This window comes from Hyla sarda, chromosome 9, assembly GCF_029499605.1.
Source record: "Hyla sarda isolate aHylSar1 chromosome 9, aHylSar1.hap1, whole genome shotgun sequence".
Taxonomy (NCBI): Eukaryota; Metazoa; Chordata; class Amphibia; order Anura; family Hylidae; genus Hyla; species Hyla sarda.
This window is the reverse complement of record NC_079197.1, coordinates 125,329,978-125,353,063: the sequence shown is the minus strand read 5'-3', so window position 1 is coordinate 125,353,063 and position 23,086 is coordinate 125,329,978. Positions and strand designations below refer to the sequence as shown.

The 23,086-nt window shown below is 43.9% G+C and overlaps 1 long non-coding RNA gene across 1 annotated transcript in view; it reads right to left on the bottom strand.

The window, feature by feature from the left end:
- Positions 1–23,086, bottom strand: part of LOC130291428 (uncharacterized) — a 73,420-nt gene that overhangs the window by 5,496 nt on the left and 44,838 nt on the right. The window contains exons 2-3 of the long non-coding RNA XR_008847932.1: positions 18,734–18,952; positions 18,128–18,191 (exon numbers count right to left, since the gene is read on the bottom strand). This is a non-coding gene — a long non-coding RNA (uncharacterized LOC130291428). The remainder of the gene's footprint in view (positions 1–18,127; positions 18,192–18,733; positions 18,953–23,086) is intronic.

The following is a 23,086-nucleotide window of genomic DNA, read 5'->3' as shown; positions in this document are numbered from 1 at the left end:
GCGGGGAGAGACAAACAAGGGAGGTTATGGAGCAGTGGATTAAAACAGCCGTTTCATGCCCATAATGCACTTCGTCAGACCACCTCTAACTCACAGGTGCAATTTAAACAACTGAGGGAGAGGAGACCCACAGGGGAGGTTCTCAGGGGATATTTTGTATTAAAAAAACACATACAGTAGTCCCTCAAGTTACAATATTAATTGGTTCCAGGATGACCATTGTTTGTTGAAACCATTGTATGTTGAGACCAGAACTCTATGGAAACCTGGTAATTGGTTCTGAAGCCACCAAAATGTCATCCAAAAATAGGAAATAAGTGAGCATTAAAAATAAATAAGTAGATAACTAATATGGATAAAGCAAATCCTTACATATAAAAGTAAGGCTGCATTCACATCTCGTCTTTGCAATACTGTTGCCGTATCCAGTTTCTGTTAAAAAAACGTATGTCACCAAACCGGACCGAAACGTATGCAAATGTATATGCCTTCTCACGTTTTTAAACTGTATACGGTTTAAAAACGGATATACGTTTGCATACGTTTTAATACGTTTTTCTTGAAAAAAATATATACAATTTTAAAGTTTGTCAACATTTTAAATAAAGTTCTTCTTTTTATTGAATTTCAAAAAAAAATAAAAATAAAAAATGAAAAACCGTATTGTGCAAACCGGATGGAACCGTATGCACATGCGGTTACATATGGTTATCATAGAACTCCATTTTAAAATAACCGTATACACGGTTTTTGACTGGGACACAAAACCATAGTAGACCACGGTTTGGTGTACCGTTAAAAACCGTATACAACCGTAAATGATGCAAAACGTACACAACCTGATGCTACGGTTGGCATACGGTTTACAATGAAATGTCTATGTATACGGTTTGCACTACGGTTCAATACGTTTTTTTAAACCAAACCGGATACGGCAACCGTATTGCAAAAACGAGGTGTGAATGCAGCCTAAGAAAGATCTGCTGGAAGCTGTAATCACTGTCTATTTCAGTGTCACCCAACCAGGGTGCCTCCAGCTGTTGCAAAACTACAACTCCCAGCATGCCCGGACAGCCTTCGGCTGTCAGGGCATGCTGGGAGTTGTAGTTTTGCAACAGCTGGGGACACCCTCTTTGGGAGACCCTGGTCTATGTAGAGGACAGAAGCTTTTCAGTGTCCTGTACAGAACACACAATGTCCTAAAAAAAGGAAAATGGAGCCGCCCTGACCTGATGTCCAAAGGCTCAGCTAACTCTGGTACAGGGAAAGAGTACAGAACATGTAATACCTCCCTGTAATGTAGGGGGCGCTACCAGACACCAGTCAGTGCATACACTTTAGGAATACATGGGTTTTACCAGTGAAGTATCCATTCTGATTGGTCGGTTCTTCCAGCCATTGACACGTTTCGTAGATCCCATAGCATTGTATATTGAGTCTGGTTTCAAGTTACAATGGTCCAGAAAAGACCATTGTATGTTGAAACTATTGTATGTTGAGGGCATTGTAATTTGAGGGATCACTGTATATGTCTCTGAATAGCCAGAGTATCACACCCTATACATACTATGACTGATAAAAAAACAACTAAAAATAAGGTAAATACTAAAAAATAGTACAAAAAAAGAACATCCAGTCTATAATCCAGTCGGTCATTCAATTGCACATTCAGCCTCAATATCCATCTAGTTTCTGTTTGTAGCAACTGTTTTCCTCTATCGCTCCATCCTTAGAGGGTCTAATCCTTTCAAGCCCTGCAAATCTTAACACAGAAGTGTCACTATCATGACACTCACGTACAGTGATCCCTCAACTTACAATGGCCTCAACATACAATGGTTTCAACATACAATGTTTTTTTCTGGACCATTGTAACTTGAAACCAGACTCAACATACAATGCTATGGACAGTCCAGATCTGTGAGACATTTCACAACTGGAGGAACTGAACAATCAGAATAGGCATTTTACTGGTAAAACCCCTGTATTATTTAAGTGCATGCTCTGACTGGTGTCTGGTAGCGCCCCCTACAGTACAGGGAGGAACTACAAGTTCTGTACTACTCCTTACCTGTGCCAGGGTTACCTGCTCCTTTGGACACCAAGTAAGGGCGGCTCCATATGGGACACAGTGTGTACTGTATAGGACCCTGAAGAAGCTCCTTTCCTCTACATAAACCATTGTTTCCCAACTAGGGTGCCTCCAGCTGTTGCAAAACTACAACTCCCAGCATGCCCAGACAGCCAACGGCTGTCCGGGCATGCTGGGAGTTGTAGTTTTGCAACAGCTGGAGGCACCCAGGTTGGGAAACAATGACATAGACAGTGATTTACAGCTCCCAGCAGGTTTTTCTTACTTTTATATATAAGGATTTGCTTTATCTATATTAGTTATCTACTTATTTTTCTTTAACCCTCACTTTTTCCTATTTTTGGATGACATTTTGGTGGCTTCAGAACCAATTACCAGGTTTCCCTAGAGTTATGGTCTCAACATGCAATGGTTTCAACATACAATGGTCGTCCTGGAACCGATTAATATTGTAACTTGAGGGACCACTGTATATGCTCAATCAGACAGGGTACTCCCTTGCCAGATTTTATTGAATATATGTGTTCTCGTATGCATACATGTAATTTCCGGATAGTCTTCACAATATAATAGAATCCACATGGGCACAAAACACAGTAAACCACATAATCGCATTTGCATGGGATTTGTTTGTCTCTCCCCGCTATACCCTGACTGCCTGTTTATACTCATATTAATGAATCTGAAATAAAGAAGTCATCTACTTGGATCCAACAGACCAGAGATGCCGTGTCCTTGCTTCTCTACATTGGACATTTGTTGCAGCTTCTTTCCTTTTTTGTTCCTGGACGCTGAGCACCTGGTAAGGATTAGTGTTGAGCGGCATAGGCCATATTCGAATTCGCGAATATTCGCGAATATATGGACGAATATTCGTCATATATTCGCGAATATTCGCATATTCGTTATATTCTTGTTTTATTTTCACATTTGTAAATATTCGCGTATGCGAAAATAATTAACATATGTAAATATTCACATATGCGAACATTAGCACATGCGGATTTTCGCATATGCGAATTTTCGCACGACAGTCTCACACAGTAGTATTACAGCCTTCTTTACACCACACAAGCTGGAAGCAGAGAGGGATGATCACTGTGAGGTGTACTGTGAAAAAAAAAAAAAAACGAATATTCGTAATTACGAATATATAGCGCTATATTCGCGAAATTCGCGAATATGCGATATTCGCGAATAGTATTCGAATTGCGAATATTCGTGAGCAACACTAGTAAGGATCCTTATGACTGTGGCCACGTGGCACCCCATGCGATTCACTGGATCAGAGGATATGTGAGTACACAGCAGTGCTCGGCTTTTATTCCCTACTTTCTTTCATTAACAGCAGATATTGCCTGGAAAGTTTCTAGCATGCTTTTTGCAAGTGTTAAAGGGGTACTCCAAAGGATGCAAGGGGTACTCCAAAGGATAGGGGATAAGATGCCTTATCGCTGGAGTCCCGCCGCTGGGGACCCCCGTGATCTTGCACGCGGCACCCCGTTTATAATCAGTCCCCGGAGCGTGTTCGCTCCGGGTCTGATTACCGGCGACCACAGGGCTGACGGCGTGTGACATCACGCCTCCGCCCCCCGTGTGACGTCACGCTCTGCCCCTCAATGCAAGCCTATGGGAGGGGGCGTGATAGCTGTCACGCCCCCTCCCATAGGCTTGCATTGAGGGGGCGGAGTCGTGACGTCACGCGCCGTCAGTCCTGTGGTCGCCGGTAATCAGACCCGGAGCGATCACGGGGGTCCCCAGCGGCGGGACTCCAGCGATCAGGCATCTTATCCCCTATCCTTTGGATAGGGGATAAGATGTCTAAGCACCGGAGTACCCCTTGAAGTGGTGAAATTAGTAAAAATGCAGATACATAAAATCTTCTTCCTCACTGGGCTAGATTCCTGCCTCTATTTCCTGCACACATTGGACAAAAACTGAAGGAATGCTTTGGGCTCATTACAAGGCACAGTACTTGGAGCAATCCATAGTGTACATTCAGGTTCATGCTCCTCCAGGTGCCCAAAGTGTGGACTGGAGACAATCTTTTTGGTGAAATTATCTAAACTTGGCACATTGCCGTGATCACTGTGCATGTGACCTAGGTCTGTCTTAGACGAGATGGTTCTTGCAACGTGAACAGAATTTGATTCATGCTTGTAGCAGGGTTTGGTTTTAAAGGGGTACTCCGCCCCTAGACATCTTATCCCCTATCGAAAGGATAGGGGATAAGATGTCAGATCACGGGGGTCCCACCCCTGGGGACCCCCGGATCTCGGCTGCAACACCCACCTGCAACACGGGGGTGGAGTCGTGACATCACGATCTCACGTCACCGTGGTCGGGAGACGAAGCATCCAGCGTTTCCGGAAGCTGCAACAGGTGGGTGCTGCAGCCGAGATCCCGGGGGTCCCCAGCGGCGGGACCCCCGTGATCAGACATATTATCCTCTATCCTTTGGATAGGGATAAGATGTCTAGGGGCGGAGTACCCCTTTAATACGATAAAAGATAGGCCTGAACTGAACCTCGGAGGTACGCTCTATCTAGATGTATGTACTGTACTGAGACAGGAAACACTGCCTAGCTGGGGCAGAGCTAGAAGATATGTTTATTCTTCTCTGGCCTTAATCAGACACTGACAAGACTAAACTGTTTTTTGGGTACAGCCCTCTGGGGAGACGAGTTGGACTATGGACTCTTCCTGCAGTCTTTCCAGAAGCTTCAGAAGCATAGAAGAAAACTGGGGAGCATGTCATGTGACCAATGATTCACTTATGTTGCACAGTTATGCAAGTAAACTCACAATACCCCCCACACAGATTCAGGCACTTACAATAGGATTTCCTCAGCCACATGAAAACTTCCCATATTTTGTAGCTTGGACATGGGTACTGGGATACTCCAGCGATATCCACCAGCTGAATGGATGGATTGCGGACACTTTGAACACTCAGACCCTGAGCAATCAAAACTTTTGACATGTCTGACAGGGACATATTGTTTTACACTACTAATCACAGCCTGCCTAATAACATAACAACAATCTAATCTTTCTCCGCTCCCTTAGAGCCTCCACTCCATCTCCCGATGGTGATACTACTTTCCCATAATCTAGGAGAACTGACAGTACCACTTGCCAATCCCTGGCTGAGGCGGGACACCACCCACTTATAACATAAAATGTTCTTTTATCAGGTGTTGTAGGCCATAAATCTTTACTCAGCAGTCATATTAAAAAGATCATAGTCCACATAGTGTTCATCTTCCTGCATTCTTACAGAGCCGGGCTGGAGTAAAGTCTACAGGCTTCATTATTACTTTTCTGGGGTTTACCTATATCGGACATCTCGACAGGCCATGATAACCTAAAGACCTACACAGGTATTTGACTTTAGACATAAATGCATTTTATAAAGTTTCATTTTCTCCATAAGAGTCATTTATATCCATCAAACACTTCCGTAACACAATCCTATTTAATGTGTCGTCTAGCGTGTAATTCTCACTGTGTGCCCTTTCTGAGGTTTTCAGATCCCAACTCCCAACTAGTTTGCATGTCCTTATGAAAACTGGATTGGAAAAATGGGGAGAGCTTGTCATGGAAAGGGTGAATGATCTAATAGTAGATAGATACTTTAGGTACTTTACTTATATTTTAGGAAATGCATCATACATTTTCATAGGAGACCAGAGGGTATGCTTGGCTTAGACCTTTGATGTGTCTGGGTGGACTTATTGTAGATTTTCTGTGCAAGTTCAAAACCTAAAATGCCAATGTATAATATGTATAATATGTGCCAATGTATAATACACAATTCATGTGGATCCATGTAGACCCTATGCAGTGTGGGGGTGCATTGACATCACATTTTCTCTGGATCCGGTGGAGTAATTTCAAAACCGCCTGCTACTATATTCCTGCCGGACTCACTCAGAATCAGCTATTGACTCCTGTCAGGTCATTTTCCATCCATATCTGATTTTTGGCCATGAATTCTCCCACCAAATCCGGCTGCCGGAGGGTGGAAACATGATGATGTGAATTCTCCCTTACAAAAAAGGAAAATCTTTGCCAAAACCCTCTGCCATGTCTAAAACTTCTATTAGAATACTAGTATATTTTAAAATATATGTGGTAAAAATATTAAAAGTAAGTCATACTCATGACCCCTTCCCCTCCCAAATCCAGATTTGATGGCATCTGGTCTCCCGCTCATCGTGGCTTCTTCCTGTCATGTTGGCAGCACCTACTAGCTTAGCCAATGTCTGACTAAGGTGGAACACTATAGCAGCAGGGACCAGATTACTTCAGACCAGGAGGTATTTGGGGTCGAGAGAGGTGGATATCACTTATTTTTTTTTTTTATACCACCTCCAGCCATATATATATATTATAATGTTAATTCCCTATCCAACTCCACAGTTCACACTGGCATTCAGAAGAGGAAGCATGATCCATGACAAGATTTGTGGCATGAAAGATACGACTGGCACACAATGGACCCTGGACCCTATTGACATATAATGGTATACACAGTGTTCCATTATGGCATTCATCATTTTGATGCATGCATTGTTCTTTTTCCCATGAAAATACCAGCAGAAAACTGAAATCCCTATAACTTGCTCTTCTGGTGCCAGAATACAGGGGTCTGTATTACATCAATGGAGGAAGGAGAGAGCTATCGCAATAGCCACCATCTCTGCATTTTGCTGATGGTGGCAGCATAGCAACAATGTAGAAGTTGTCACGATGCCGGCTGGCAGGTAGTGGATCCTCTGTGCCAGAGAGGGATTGGCGTGGACCGTGCTAGAGGATCGGTTCTAAGTCACTACTGGTTTTCACCAGAGCCCGCCGCAAAGCGGGATGGTCTTGCTGCGGCGGTAGTGACCAGGTCGTATCCCCTAGCAACGGCTCAACCTCTCTGGCTGCTGAAGATAGGCGCGGTACAAGGGAGTAGACAGAAGCAAGGTCGGACGTAGCAGAAGGTCGGGGCAGGCAGCAAGGATCGTAGTCAGGGGCAACGGCAGAAGGTCTGGAATCACAGGCAAGGAACACACAAGGAACGCTTTCACTGGCACTAGGGCAACAAGATCCGGCGAGGGAGTGAAGGGGAAGTGAGGTGATATAGGGAAGTGCACAGGTGTAAACACTAATTGGAACCACTGCACCAATCAGCGGTGCAGTGGCCCTTTAAATCGCAAAGACCCGGCGCGCGCGCGCCCTAGGGAGCGGGGCCGCGCGCGCCGGGACAGAACTGACGGGGAGCGAGTAAGGTACGGGAGCCGGGGTGCGCATCGCGAGCGGGCGCTACCCGCATCGCGAATCGCATCCCGGCCGGAGGTAGTAACGCAGCGCCCCGGGTCCGTGGAACCGACCGGGGCGCTGCAGTGAGGGAAGTGTAGCGAGCGCTCCGGGGAGGAGCGGGGACCCGGAGCGCTCGGCGTAACAGTACCCCCCCCCTTGGGTCTCCCCCTCTTCTTGGGGCCTGAGAACCTGAGGATCAGACTTTTGTCCAGGATATTGTCCTCAGGTTCCCAGGACCTCTCTTCTGGACCACAACCCTCCCAATCCACTAAAAAAAAAGTTCTTCCCCTGACCTTTTTAGAGGCCAAAATCTCTTTGACAGAGAAGATGTCCGAGGAGCCGGAAACAGGAGTGGGAGGAACAGATTTAGGAGAAAAACGGTTGAGGATGAGAGGTTTAAGAAGAGAGACGTGAAAGGCATTAGGGATACGAAGAGAAGGAGGAAGAAGAAGTTTGTAAGAGACAGGATTAATTTGACACAAAACTTTAAAAGGACCAAGATAGCGTGGTCCCAACTTATAGCTCGGGACACGGAAACGGACATATTTAGCGGAGAGCCATACCTTGTCTCCAGGGGAAAAAATGGGAGGAGCTCTTCTTTTCTTATCTGCGAATCTCTTCATGCGAGAAGAAGCCTGTAAGAGAGAATTTTGGGTCTCTTTCCATATGGTGGAAAGATCACGAGAAATTTCATCCACAGCGGGCAGACCAGAGGGCAAGGGGGTAGGGAGGGGGGGAAGAGGGTGACGGCCGTACACCACGAAAAACGGAGATTTGGAGGAAGATTCAGAGATTCTGAAATTATACGAGAATTCGGCCCAAGGTAGAAGATCTGCCCAGTCATCCTGGCGGGAGGAAACAAAATGTCGTAAATAGTCACCCAAGATCTGGTTAATTCTCTCTACTTGTCCATTGGATTGAGGATGGTATGCAGAAGAAAAATTTAATTTAATCTTGAGTTGTTTACAGAGAGCCCTCCAGAATTTAGACACAAATTGGACGCCTCTATCCGAGACGATCTGTGTAGGCAACCCGTGAAGACGAAAAATGTGTACAAAAAATTGTTTAGCCAACTGAGGCGCTGAAGGAAGACCAGGAAGAGGGATGAAATGTGCCATTTTGGAGAATCGATCAACGACCACCCAAATAACAGTGTTGCCATGGGATGGGGGTAAGTCAGTAATAAAATCCATACCAATCAGAGACCAAGGTTGTTCGGGGACAGGTAGAGGATGAAGAAAACCAGCGGGCTTCTGGCGAGGAGTCTTATCCCGGGCACAGATAGTGCAGGCTCGCACAAAGTCCACCACATCAGTCTCTAGAGTCGGCCACCAATAGAAGCGAGAGATGAGTTGCACAGATTTCTTGATGCCCGCATGACCTGCGAGATGGGAGGAGTGACCCCATTTGAGGATCCCAAGGCGTTGGCGTGGAGAAACAAAGGTCTTTCCTGGAGGAGTTTGCCTGATGGAGGCTGGAGAAGTGGAAATCAGGCAGTCAGGAGGAATGATGTGTTGAGGAGAGAGTTCAATTTCAGAGGCATCTGAGGAACGAGAGAGAGCATCGGCCCTAATGTTTTTATCAGCAGGCCGAAAGTGAATTTCAAAATTAAATCGGGCAAAGAACAGAGACCACCTGGCCTGACGAGGATTCAGCCGTTGGGCAGACTGGAGGTAGGAGAGGTTCTTGTGATCGGTGTAAATAATAACTGGAAATCTTGATCCCTCCAGCAGATGCCTCCATTCCTCAAGTGCTAATTTAATGGCTAGAAGCTCTCGATCCCCGATGGAGTAGTTCCTCTCCGCCGGAGAGAAGGTCCTGGAAAAAAAACCACAAGTAACAGCATGCCCGGAAGAGTTTTTTTGTAGAAGGACAGCTCCAGCTCCCACTGAGGAGGCATCAACCTCCAATAGGAAGGGTTTAGATGGGTCAGGTCTGGAGAGCACGGGAGCCGAAGAAAAGGCAGACTTGAGTCGTTTAAAGGCGTCTTCCGCTTGAGGAGGCCAAGACTTGGGATCGGCATTTTTTTTTGTTAAAGCCACAATAGGAGCCACAATGGTAGAAAAATGTGGAATAAATTGCCTGTAATAATTGGCGAACCCCAAAAAACGTTGGATGGCACGGAGTCCGGAGGGGCGTGGCCAATCTAAGACGGCAGAGAGTTTATCTGGGTCCATTTGTAGTCCCTGGCCAGAGACCAAGTATCCTAGAAAAGGAAGAGATTGGCATTCAAACAGACATTTCTCTATTTTGGCATAGAGTTGATTATCACGAAGTCTCTGAAGAACCATACGGACATGCTGGCGGTGTTCTTCAAGATTGGCAGAAAAAATCAGGATATCGTCCAGATATACAACAACACAGGAGTATAGTAGATCACGAAAAATTTCATTAACAAAGTCTTGGAAGACGGCAGGGGCGTTGCATAGACCAAAGGGCATGACCAGATACTCAAAGTGTCCATCTCTGGTGTTAAATGCCGTTTTCCATTCATCCCCCTCTCTGATGCGGATGAGATTATAAGCACCTCTTAAGTCCAGTTTGGTAAAAATATGGGCACCTTGGAGACGATCAAAGAGTTCAGAGATGAGGGGTAGGGGATAGCGGTTCTTAACCGTGATTTTATTAAGACCGCGGTAGTCAATGCAAGGACGTAGAGAGCCATCTTTTTTGGACACAAAGAAAAATCCGGCTCCGGCAGGAGAGGAGGATTTACGGATAAAGCCCTTTTTTAAATTTTCTTGGACGTATTCAGACATGGCAAGAGTCTCTGGGACGGACAGAGGATAGATTCTGCCCCGGGGTGGAGTAGTGCCCGGGAGGAGGTCAATGGGACAATCATAAGGCCTGTGAGGAGGTAGAGTCTCAGCTTGTTTTTTGCAAAAAACGTCCGCAAAGTCCATATAGGCCTTAGGGAGACCGGTTACATGAGGAAGCACAGGGACACGGCAAGGTTTACTGGGAACCGGTTTTAAGCAGTCCTTGGAACAAGAGGGCCCCCAACTCTTGATCTCCCCAGTGGACCAATCCAGGATTGGGGAATGGAGTTGAAGCCAGGGAAGTCCAAGAAGGATTTCAGAAGTGCAATTGGGGAGGACCAACAGTTCAATCCTCTCATGATGAGATCCGATGCACATTAGAAGGGGCTCCGTGCGGAAACGTATAGTACAGTCCAATCTTTCATTGTTTACACAATTGATGTAGAGGGGTCTGGCGAGACTGGTCACCGGGATGTTGAACCTGTTGACGAGAGAGGCTAAGATGAAATTTCCTGCAGATCCAGAGTCCAAGAAGGCCACAGCAGAGAAGGAGAAGGCAGAGGCAGACATCCGCACAGGCACAGTAAGACGTGGAGAAGCAGAGTAGACATCAAGGACTGTCTCACCATTGTGCGGAGTCAGCGGACGTCTTTCCAGGCGGGGAGGACGGATAGGACAATCCTTCAGGAAGTGTTCGGTACTAGCACAGTACAGGCAGAGATTCTCCATGCGGCGTCGTGTCCTCTCTTGGGGTGTCAGGCGAGACCGGTCGACCTGCATAGCCTCCACGGCGGGAGGCACAGGAACAGATTGCAGGGGACCAGAGGAGAGAGGAGCCGGGGAGAAGAAACGCCTCGTGCGAACAGAGTCCATATCCTGGCGGAGCTCCTGACGCCGTTCGGAAAAACGCATGTCAATGCGAGTGGCAAGATGGATGAGTTCATGTAGGTTAGCAGGGATTTCTCGTGCGGCCAGAACATCTTTAATGTTGCTGGATAGGCCTTTTTTAAAGGTCGCGCAGAGTGCCTCATTATTCCAGGATAATTCTGAAGCAAGGGTACGGAACTGTACGGCATACTCGCCAACGGAAGAATTACCCTGGACCAGGTTCAACAGGGCAGTCTCAGCAGAAGAGGCTCGGGCAGGTTCCTCAAAGACACTTCGAATCTCCGAGAAGAAGGAGTGTACAGAGGCAGTGACGGGGTCATTGCGGTCCCAGAGCGGTGTGGCCCAAGCCAGGGCTTTTCCAGACAGCAGGCTGACTACGAAAGCCACCTTAGACCTTTCAGTGGGGAACTGGTCCGACATCATCTCCAAGTGTAATGAACATTGGGAAAGAAAGCCACGGCAAAACTTAGAGTCCCCATCAAATTTATCCGGCAAGGATAGTCGTATTCCAGAAGCGGCCACTCGCTGCGGAGGAGGTACAGGAGCTGGCGGAGGAGATGATTGCTGGAGCTGTGGTAGTAACTGTTGTAGCATAACAGTCAGTTGAGACAGCTGTTGGCCTTGTTGCGCAATCTGTTGTGACTGCTGGGCCACCACCGTGGTGAGGTCAGCGACAACTGGCAGAGGAACTTCAGCGGGATCCATGGCCGGATCTACTGTCACGATGCCGGCTGGCAGGTAGTGGATCCTCTGTGCCAGAGAGGGATTGGCGTGGACCGTGCTAGAGGATCGGTTCTAAGTCACTACTGGTTTTCACCAGAGCCCGCCGCAAAGCGGGATGGTCTTGCTGCGGCGGTAGTGACCAGGTCGTATCCCCTAGCAACGGCTCAACCTCTCTGGCTGCTGAAGATAGGCGCGGTACAAGGGAGTAGACAGAAGCAAGGTCGGACGTAGCAGAAGGTCGGGGCAGGCAGCAAGGATCGTAGTCAGGGGCAACGGCAGAAGGTCTGGAATCACAGGCAAGGAACACACAAGGAACGCTTTCACTGGCACTAGGGCAACAAGATCCGGCGAGGGAGTGAAGGGGAAGTGAGGTGATATAGGGAAGTGCACAGGTGTAAACACTAATTGGAACCACTGCACCAATCAGCGGTGCAGTGGCCCTTTAAATCGCAAAGACCCGGCGCGCGCGCGCCCTAGGGAGCGGGGCCGCGCGCGCCGGGACAGAACTGACGGGGAGCGAGTAAGGTACGGGAGCCGGGGTGCGCATCGCGAGCGGGCGCTACCCGCATCGCGAATCGCATCCCGGCCGGAGGTAGTAACGCAGCGCCCCGGGTCCGTGGAACCGACCGGGGCGCTGCAGTGAGGGAAGTGTAGCGAGCGCTCCGGGGAGGAGCGGGGACCCGGAGCGCTCGGCGTAACAGAAGTGGCTTTGTTGGATGCAGGTCTACCTTATTTAAGGGTATAAAGACCAAGCTATTAACCTTAGCAGCCGCTAATTCTTTGCACAAAATTATCTGGTATGGACAACCCCTATGAATCTGGGGGTAGTCTCAATGAAAAACCCTCTAAAGGGACCCCCCAATTCAGAGCTTTATTACATGGTACAAAACCAGCGCCGATTTAATACATAATCCCTGGATCGTTCATGTGGCCCTTTGCTGCCATCAGTCATCATATCTCCTAATACAGAGGGACATGTACAGCTGACCGATCTTTTGACCGGTGAAGACTACACAATTAGTCGATACATAATCGTTTGCTCACTTGTTGGCTCATGTGTTAGCCCTATTACACAGGCCAACATCCTGCCTGTTAAGCTGATAAATGCCTCGTGTATAAGGACCCAAACTGTTAGTGTGGGGGAACAGGTATAGCCAGTGCTTTCCTACAGGAAAGAAAACAGACAGACATATGAGAGAAACACGTGATTGTGGAAGATAGGGAGTTTCCTGAGCTTTTTTTTATTTTTATTTTTTATAATAAATCCATTGAAGAACATTAGCCACCCTGAAATGGTTAAAGGGGTACTACACTGGAAAACATTTTTTATATATCAACTGGTGCCAGAAAGTTAAACAGATTTGTAAATTACTTCTATTAAAAAATCTTAATCCTTCCAGTACTTATCAGCTGCTATATGCTCTACAGGAAGTTCTTTTCTTTTTGAATTTCCTTTCTTCCTGACCACAGTGCTCTCTACTGACACCTCTGTCCATTTTAGGAACTGTCCAGAGAAGGATAGATATTCTATGGGGATTTGCTCCTACTCTGGACAGTTCCTAAAATGGACAGAGGTGTCAGCAGATAGCACTGTGGTCAGACAGAAAGGAAATTTAAAAAGAAAAGAACTTCCTCTGGAACATACAGCAGCTGATAAGTACTTGAAGGATTAAAATAGATACAAATCTGTTTAACTTTCTGGCACCAGTTGATAAAAAAAAAAAAAAAGTTTTCCAGTGAAATACCCCTTTAACAGACATATAAATAAGGGTGGGTTCACACCACGTTTTTCAAGTACGTCTCCCGTATACGTTTTCATTAATGAAAATGTATGGAACCGTATTGAAAACCGTATACATAGACAAATAATTGAAAACCATTTGCACCCGGATGTATGTGGTGGCGTACTGTTTGCTTGCAGTTCAGTTTTCTCCCGTGCTCAAAACCGTAGTTGACCACGTTTTTGTCTCCGGTTTAAAAACCGTACTGCAACCGCATACATTTTATTTATTTTTTATAACATGGACGTCAATGGGAAACGCACATGTATACGGTTCCATACGGAAAACAGTATAAGGTTTTTACTTTGCACATGCGCATTTGCATCCTAAAGTCCCCACCCAAGACCCCTTCCATTAAAAATGGACAACATTTTCAAAAACGTATGTTTTGTTTGTTTTTTAAAAATGGGCAGAACTGTATGCACTTTTATAAACAGTATACGGTTTAAAAACGCATACGGTTAAATTTTTCCTATACTGTTCCATCCGTTTTTTTGCCATACGGTTTTCTTTAGAAAAACTGATTGAAAACAGTATGGCAAAAACGTGATGTGAACCCAGCCTTAAAATGTGAAAGCAATATAAGGCTGGGTTCACGCTACGTTATCTCCCAAACGGGAGCGCATATGGCAGGGGTGAGCTAAAACCTCGCGCTCCCGTATGCTTTCGTATGTGCTCCCGTATGTAATTAATTTCAATGAGCCGGCCGGAGTGAAACGTTCGGTCCGGTCGGCTCATTTTTGGGCTGTATGTGCTTTTACAACCGGACCTGGCCGGCTCATTGAAATGAATGACATACGGGAGCGCATAGAAAGGCATACGGGAGCGCGAGGTTTTAGCTCTCCCCTGCCGTATGCGCTCCCTTATGGGAGAAAACGCAGTGTGAACCCACCCTAAGATAGATCAGTTGATCCCAGGTGAATAAAAGTTGATCCAGTGCTGGTGGTGACATATATAGTTGTCATGCAGGAAATGCAAAATAAAAGTTTTTAACCTATTAATCATAAAACCGAGGCCAAACAGAAGAGAATCTGTCAGTAAGAAAAGAATGAGTCGATCATGTAGTGGAAAGCATAACTTTATGTAAATATACCCTTCTAAAAGTCGATATATCGGACTGGGCAGTACAAACATTACACAATGATAAATGTTAGAACAACTTGTAACATACTGATCTCTAGATTGGGTCTAGAGATGAGCGAACTTACAGTAAATTCAATTCATCACGAACTTCTCGGCTCGGCAGTTGATGACTTATCCTGCATAAATTAGTTCAGCCTTCAGGTGCTCCGGTGGGCTGGAAAAGGTGGATACAGTCCTAGGAAAGAGTCTCCTATTACTGTATCCACCTTTTCCAGCCCACGGGAGCACCTGAAGGCTGAACTAATTTATGCAGGATAAGTCATCAACTGCCGAGCCGAGAAGTTCGTGAAAAATCGAATTTACTGTAAGTTCGCTCATCTCTAATTGGGTCCCTTGTCCCTCCCATCAGCATATTCATGGTAAAGGGAAGCTGCATGGAGTTTTTAAGTGGTCGTTCGAATCGAAAAAGCGTTAATACATACAGTATTTTGGCGAAAGAAAAATGAACTTCTGGAAGCCAAGGAGAAAACTATTTAAATGGGGTTTTATGTGGAAAATCTTAGACTGAAAAAATCTGACAAATAATACCTAAGTGACGCTTTGTGACCAAAACCAGTGGAACTGACACAGAGAGAAACTATAAGAGAAAGATTTGTGCATTTGTTCTGTATTGTGGACCCACTCCTGGTTTTGGCAAAAAAAAAAATACTGACTAAATACAGTGATCCCTCAACTTACAATGGCCTCAACATACAATAGTTTCAACATACAATGGTCTTTTCTGGACCATTGTAACTTGAAACCAGACTCAACATACGTTTCACAGATCTGGACTGTTCGTTGCATTGTGTCACAACTGGAGGAACCGACCAATCAGAATGGGCATTCACTGGTAAAACCTGTATTACTGAAGTGCTTGCACTGACTGGTGTCTGGTAGCGCCCCCTACAGTACAGAGAGGTATTACATATGCTGTACACATTACCTGTACCAGGGTTAGCTGCTCCTTTGGACACCAGATGAGGGCGACTCCATGTTACTTTTTTAGGACACTGCATGTACCGTACAGGACCCCGGAGAAGCTTCAGTCCTCTACATAGACCAGTGTTTCCCAAGCAGGGTGCCCCCAGCTGTTGCAAAACTACAACTCCCAGCATGCCCGGACAGCCAAAGGCTGTCCGGGCATGCTGGGAGTTGTAGTTTTGCAACAGCTGGAGGCTCCATGCTTTAAGAAACACTGACATAGACAGTGATTACAGCTCCCAGCAGATCTTTCTTTCTTTTATATATAAGGATTTGCTTTATCTATATTAGTTATCTACTTATTTTTCTTAAATTCTATTTTTTGGATGACATTTTGGTGCCTTTAGAACCAATTACCAGGTTTCCATAGAGTTATGGACTCAACATACAATGGTTTCAACATACAATTGTCGTCCCAGAATCAATTAATATTGTAACTTGAGGGACCACTGTACTGTGTGGAGGGGGGGGGGGGGGGGAGGGTAATTTACTAAAGTCTGTGTTTTTCATGTGCCAAGTAAAATTCTGCTGCTGTTGGATTTGACATTCATTAATTCATTCTCATAATGAATCTGACACATAGAAATATGTGGCAATTTCCACTATAATATTAGCTGTTTACGCCATAAACTATAGCAAACCTGCCAGGCTGTAGAAGCCTCCCCCCTCCACAAATTATTGAGACTTTTTCCACCAAACACTGACTATAAACAATAAAAGCACCCCCCACCCCATGTGTATACCCAGAAAATGAGAGAAAACCATTCATAGTGTATGTTTACCATATTCACCAGAAGACATCTCAGTATACATGGTAAACTCCATAGACAGCCTAGTGAAGGCCATTTTTTTTTATTGCTGTGTGGATTAGATAGGGTTAATTTTTATTTGTTGTATGGATTAGCACAAAAGACTATGCTATTCCATAGAGAGGCATACTGTACAAAAAATTACACAGCTTCACAGGCTGCATTATAAAAATACTGTCGCGCGGATGTCGCCATTAACACCATCTGCAGCATCGCGGTACTTTGAATGGATGATCCGATCGCCCGCAGTGCTGTCGCGGCGATCATCCAGCATGGCAGCCGGAGGTCCCCTCACCTGCCTCCGCCGCCTTCCACGGGTCTTCTGCTCAGGTCTGAGATCGCGCAGACCAGATCAGAAGATCACCGATAATACTGATCAGTGCTATGTCCTATGCATAGCACTGAACAGTATTAGCAATCAAATGATTGTTATAAATAGTCCCCTATGGGGACTATTAAATTGTAAAAGTAAAAAAAAGTAAAAAAAAAATTTGAAAAACCCCCTCCCCCAATAAAAGTAAATTGTCCCATTTTCCTTATTTCACCCCCAAAAAGTGTAAAAATAAAAAAAATATTTTATATACATATTTGGCATCGCTGTGTGCGTAAATATCTGTACTATTAAAATAAAATGTTAATGATACCGTACGGTGAACGTAAAAATAAAAAAAAGTCTAAAATAGCTGCTTTTTTATAACATTTTATTCCCCCAAAAAATAAATAAAGTATTAAAAGTTTTATATAAGCAAATATGGTATCAATAAAAAGTACAGATCACATTGCAAAAAATGAGCCCTCATACCACAGATCACATTGCAAAAAATGAGCCCTCATACCGCCGCTACGGAAAAATGAAAAAGTTATAGGTCTTCAAAATAGGGGGATTTTAAACATACTAATTTGGTTAAACAGTAATCAGTAATAGAAAAGTATGTAATAATGGGTATCATTTTAATCGTATTGACCCTCAGAATAAAGAACACGTCATTTTTACCGTAAATTGTACGGCGTGATAACGAAACCTTCCAAAATTCGCAAAATTGTGGTTTTCTTTTTAATTTCCCCACACAAATAGTATTTTTTTGGTTGCGCCATACATTTTATGGTAAAGTGAGTGATGGCATTACAACAAGCCCACATTCTAGTCTGTGGATGAAAATATAAAAGAGTTATGATTTTTTGAAGGCGAGGAGGAAAAAATGAAAACGTAAAAATAAAATGGGCTGAGTCCTTAAGGGGATAAAGGGAATCTCTTCTATATTTCCCAAACCAGCAATGGTTAAAGGATCAGCTGATACAGAAGTAAATTATCTAAAAATAAAGCGTGGGATGTATTCATCATGTGATATTAGTAATCATTAAAGCATCTGTTCAGGGTTAGATAACATATAATGATGAATATTATTTTGTTTCCGTAGTGGAGGCTGTCAGTCTTACCTATGACTTAATTTGACTTATTTTAATAGTACATGTCATTTATCTGTATGATTTATAAATGATAAAGATGTAGACAGGATAATGAAGGGGAACATCAAAGACTCCTAATATATCACACTATGTATAGCAATATACTCACACAAGACTATAAAACTCTTATCTAAATATCTTACCTGTTAATGTAAAAATACAATGTAAGGTAGAAAAGAGGCTTAGGCTTACCCTCTGCTGCCCCGCTCCTGTATATTGAGAAGTGGTCCAGTAAGAAGGAGAAATCCTACCTACACTGCTCAAAAAACATAAAGGGAACACTTAAATGTGTTATCAATGAACGGTGGCATGAAACTTATTTCAAATTGGCCCATAAAGCACTCTATGGTTTCAATATTCTTCCCACACCGAATTTCCCTGACAGAATTACTGCCTGTCCAAAATGCTTGACTCCATTGACAGACACCTGGCATGATGTATGGACCTGCCCGGCAGCTCAAAATTATTGGACCATGGTCATACGGTACATACGTGATACCTGGGACATCACCCTTCCCTTTACCCCACGTACCTTACTCTTTCATCAATTTAGGCCCCCAGACTAGGATACGTCCAACCTCCCCAGAATCCCCCTACTGATATCAGTGGTGTTGTTGGTGGCCCTGCGGTGCCTCTTTGCCTCATGGTTATCTTCAATCATCCCCTCTAAGCCCATGCTTATGACCCAACTCAAACTTTTTTGTCATATTCATAAGCTAGACACAGAGCGACACAAAACTAGACTTAGGACTTTCTTCCGCATGAATTGGCTATGAGACTGCATGTGACCAAACCTACCCTTCAGCTGCAGCAGCCTAGGCTGTGATGATGCTCCATTCCAGGGTTGTCATGTACGACAGGGTGATTGGAGGAAGTGATCATCACAAATAAACACCCATGTTGCGGGACCAGGAGGGATTAGACATTCATGTTGCGGAAGCAGGTAGTAACGGTCATAAATTCAGTGGGAGCGGGCAGTAATGGTCAGAAATGCAGGGAGCAGTCTCACGCATGACTCTTTAATGCAGCAATGTCACACCACATGCAAAACAAACACAGAGGTACAGTTAAAACATAATGCATACAGCAATGTCACAGTTCAGGGATAAAATAAACAATGACGTACACAAAAATAAACACGATAACCAGGTGCAACTGCAGCTTCTGCAAACCCTTTGGCTATACCCCCTCATGTACACATATCCACAAATGTATACTTTTATTACAGTTAAATTCCAGTTTAAGGCTATGTTCACACAATGTAAAACAAGCCCCATTTATAACAAAAATAAGGCTGTAAAATCAAGTTAAAATTATAGACATATTTTTGCAAAATAATATTTTGTATAAAAGTATATGAGAAAGCAGCAGCATGAAATATTGCCATAATTTGTAATATGATGAGCATGGTAATTTCTTGATGCAGAAGTAACAAAATTTACCATAAAAAGAGAAAAAAGTTAGTAAAAATGTGAAATAACCAGCAGCAACTTTGCTTGTTTAGACATAGACTGTTTTTAAAATACACTCAATGGGGGATATTTATCAAAGTTGTCTATGTCCCGCATCAATATAGACCAAACTACAGAGTGTTAGGCCGGTCTATTGTGCGCCTAATGTATCAAAAGGTGCATGAATCTTGATACATTCTGTGCACGGACTTCATGATCTATGCTTTAGACTGTATTTAAACCTGATCCAGCACGGTCTGACATTTCGGCGTACTTTCAGCCGATGCGACTTGTCGCTGAAAAGTCGCTTTTGATAAATTCAGCACCAATGCATTTTTCTGTCTAAAATAGACTAGAATGCATCATGTTCTAAAAATCCTCTAAAGCCGCAGAAAAGTCGCAGATATTTAGATTGCGACTTTCTGGGAGAGATTTATCATAACCTGCGCAGAGGAAAAGTTGCTGAGTTGCCCATAGCAACCAAACAGATCGCTTCTTTCATTTTGCAGAGGCCTCGTTAAAAATGAAAGAAGAAATCTGATTGGTTGCTATGGGCGACTGGGCACCATATCCTCTGCACAGGTTTTAATAAATCTCCTTGTCTGTGCGACAAATTTAGATAGAAAAACCAGTCTAAATCCTTTGATAAATATCCCCCAATGTATATTACCTAAATGTATAGGATTTACCAAACAATTTTCTTGAAGTAAATTTGTATATGACCGGGGTAAGGTGTCAAATAGCCTAAAATAATAAAGTGCAATCTATAAGATAATAAAGACCATGAACAAGCAGCTGATATAGCTAAAAGCAGTAATTCAGCAGTCAAACTCTCGCCGCAGTTATTAACTACAGTTGATCGGAAGATATAGATCAATGCACAGAACAGAAAGGTAAGTTAAACAGTGGCGACCAATGAATATACATTGAGCCCCAACTATATTTAGCTTCCTCCAGAATAAATAATGACACATCTGCCGCTTGCAAATAGAGGATGGAAAAAAGGCACTTAGCTAATCGGAAGAAGGTTGACATATGAGAATATCAGTGAAGTCCCTATTGCAGACGTATGAGGAGATCTAAACTGCTGTAGGTCAGGAAGCAATAAGCAAAGACCAATACTATACTGTCTACTCTTCTATGGAGAAGCCGAGGCTCATCTAGATGGATCTCAGGAACACAATATGGAGACGTCTTATACATACATTTCTTCAGGATGTCTTTCTTGAAGGCAAATAGGTAAATGTATTTATTGTTACAAAAACTGTTGCATGTTGGGTATTTTGTGTAGTATTTGTTATACATCTTAATAATTAATATTCTTCACCCTCTTCATTTAAGGGTGACAGCATGTTATAAGCTATACCTAATACATATTTCTGGGCTCCATAGACTGTAAAATATGTCAGATATCTTCAGCAATAGCTATCTGTCCTGTCTGTCAATGATCCCATTGAGCAACCCTACAATCAGTGCAAAAATGTCTATATTATTAAGGCTACTTCATTTCATATTTAAGAGTTGCAAGAAAATAATGCTATTATATCAACAAAAATGTAATAACTTGTTGTAACTAACCTGCCATATAGTAGATGTTATAGGTAATAGTTTGTAAAGTCACTTGTAAGGGGTATTCCCATCTGAATATTTATGACATATCCCTAAAATTTGCCATAATGTGGGACCCATTTGTGTGACATTATCCTATCATGAGATGGGGGCCCCTGGTCCCCTCTTTTCTGTTTGCAGCCGCTGGAGGTGATCAGAAGCTAAAAGGCATCTGAACCAGTGCAACACTATTTACACAATTATCTCAAGCAGGGACCCACATCTAAAGACATCTATGGCATATTTGTGGCTATGCCATAAGTGTACATATACACTAAACTTAATGGGGTACTTCGGCCCTGAGACATCTTATCCAAAGGATAGGGGATAAGATGTCTCACCGCGTGGGACCGCCGCTGGGGAGCCCCGCAATCTTGTATTCGCCACCCACCTGTTTGAGCTGCATGCCACGGTGCCAAATCACAAACAGCCGGGTGGCGACCAAGGGGCCGGAGTATCGTGAGGTCACGACTCTGCCCCCGTGTGACGTTACCCCCTGCCCCCGATATGCAAGTCTATGGGAGGGGTTGTGATGGCCATCACGCCCCCTCCCATACACTTGCATAGCGGGGGCGGTGGGTGACATCACACGGGGGCGGAGTCGTGATGTCAACATACTCCACCCCCGTGGTCGCCACCCGGCTGTTTGTGAGCTGGCACCGCAGCGTGCAGCTCAAACAGGTGGGTGGCGAATACAAGATTGCGGGGGTCCCCAGCGGCGGGACCCCCACGGTGAGACATCTTATCCCCTATCCATCCCCTATCCGGAGTACCCCTTTAAGACCATACTAAGGACAGAGAAAAAAATTTGCTAGTCATAAAGTTCAAATGAGATTTTCATGTGTTCGTAAAAAAAAAGTCTTTTTTGTTTTGCTTTTACAGAGACAGTGTTTTGGGGTTTTGTATGAAATTACACCTTAAAGGGGTTATCCAGGAAAAAACTTTTTTTTATATATCAACTGGCTCCAGAAAGTTAAACAGATTTGTAAATGACTTCTATTAAAAAATCTTAATCCTTTCAGTATTTATGAGTTTCTGAAGTTAAGGTTGTTCTTTTCTGTCTAAGTGCTCTCTGATGACATGCGTCTCGGGAACCACCCAGTTTAGAAGAGGTTTGCTATGGGGATTTGCTTCTAAACTGGGCGGTTCCCAAGACACGTGTCATCAGAGAGCACTTAGACAGAAAAGAACAACTCAACTTTAGAAGCTCATAAGTACTGAAAGGATTAAGATTTTTTTAATAGAAGTAATTTACAAATCTGTTTAATTTTCTGGAGCCAGTTGATACATAAAAAACAAAAGTTTTTTCCTGGAATACCACTTTAAGCCCATTTAAGAGAATTGATCTACAGACAGGAGGAGCACTGTTTCTGGAAAAAACATTAGACCTGTTTTTACAAATACATGAAAACCGGATTTATGCTTCATGATTATTAAATTGATTTCCCATTTCTTACCATAATTTTTTTTAAATTGATGACCTATCTATAGGAGGCCAATGGTGGAAAAACGTAAAAAGTGCACTAATATAGTCACAATTTACGGGAGACTTGTGTTCTTGAAATAACTCTTGAGATTCCATTCTTTCACTGTATGCAGTTAAAGGGGTATTCTGGCCAAATATATGTTATCCCTTATCCAAAGGATAGGGGATAAGATGTCTGATCACGGGGGGGCCCCGCTGGGACCCCCCCCCCCCCCCCCCCCCCGCAATCAGGCATCTTATCTCCTATCCTTTGGATAGGAGATAAGATGTATTTGCCTGGAATATCCCTTAAAGCGCATATATATGCTACATGCTTCTTCAAATAAGACAAGACCAATGAAACATATGTACCCTTACTGGAACAAAGATCTTACATGTACCCTTACTGGAACAAAGATCTTACATTTACCCTTACTGGAACAAAGATCTTACATTTACCCTTACTGGAACAAAGATCTTACATTTACCCTTACTGGAACAAAGATCTTACATGTACCCTTACTGGAACAAAGATCTTACATTTACCCTTACTGGAACAAAGATCTTACATTTACCCTTACTGGAACAAAGATCTTACATTTACCCTTACTGGAACAAAGATCTTAC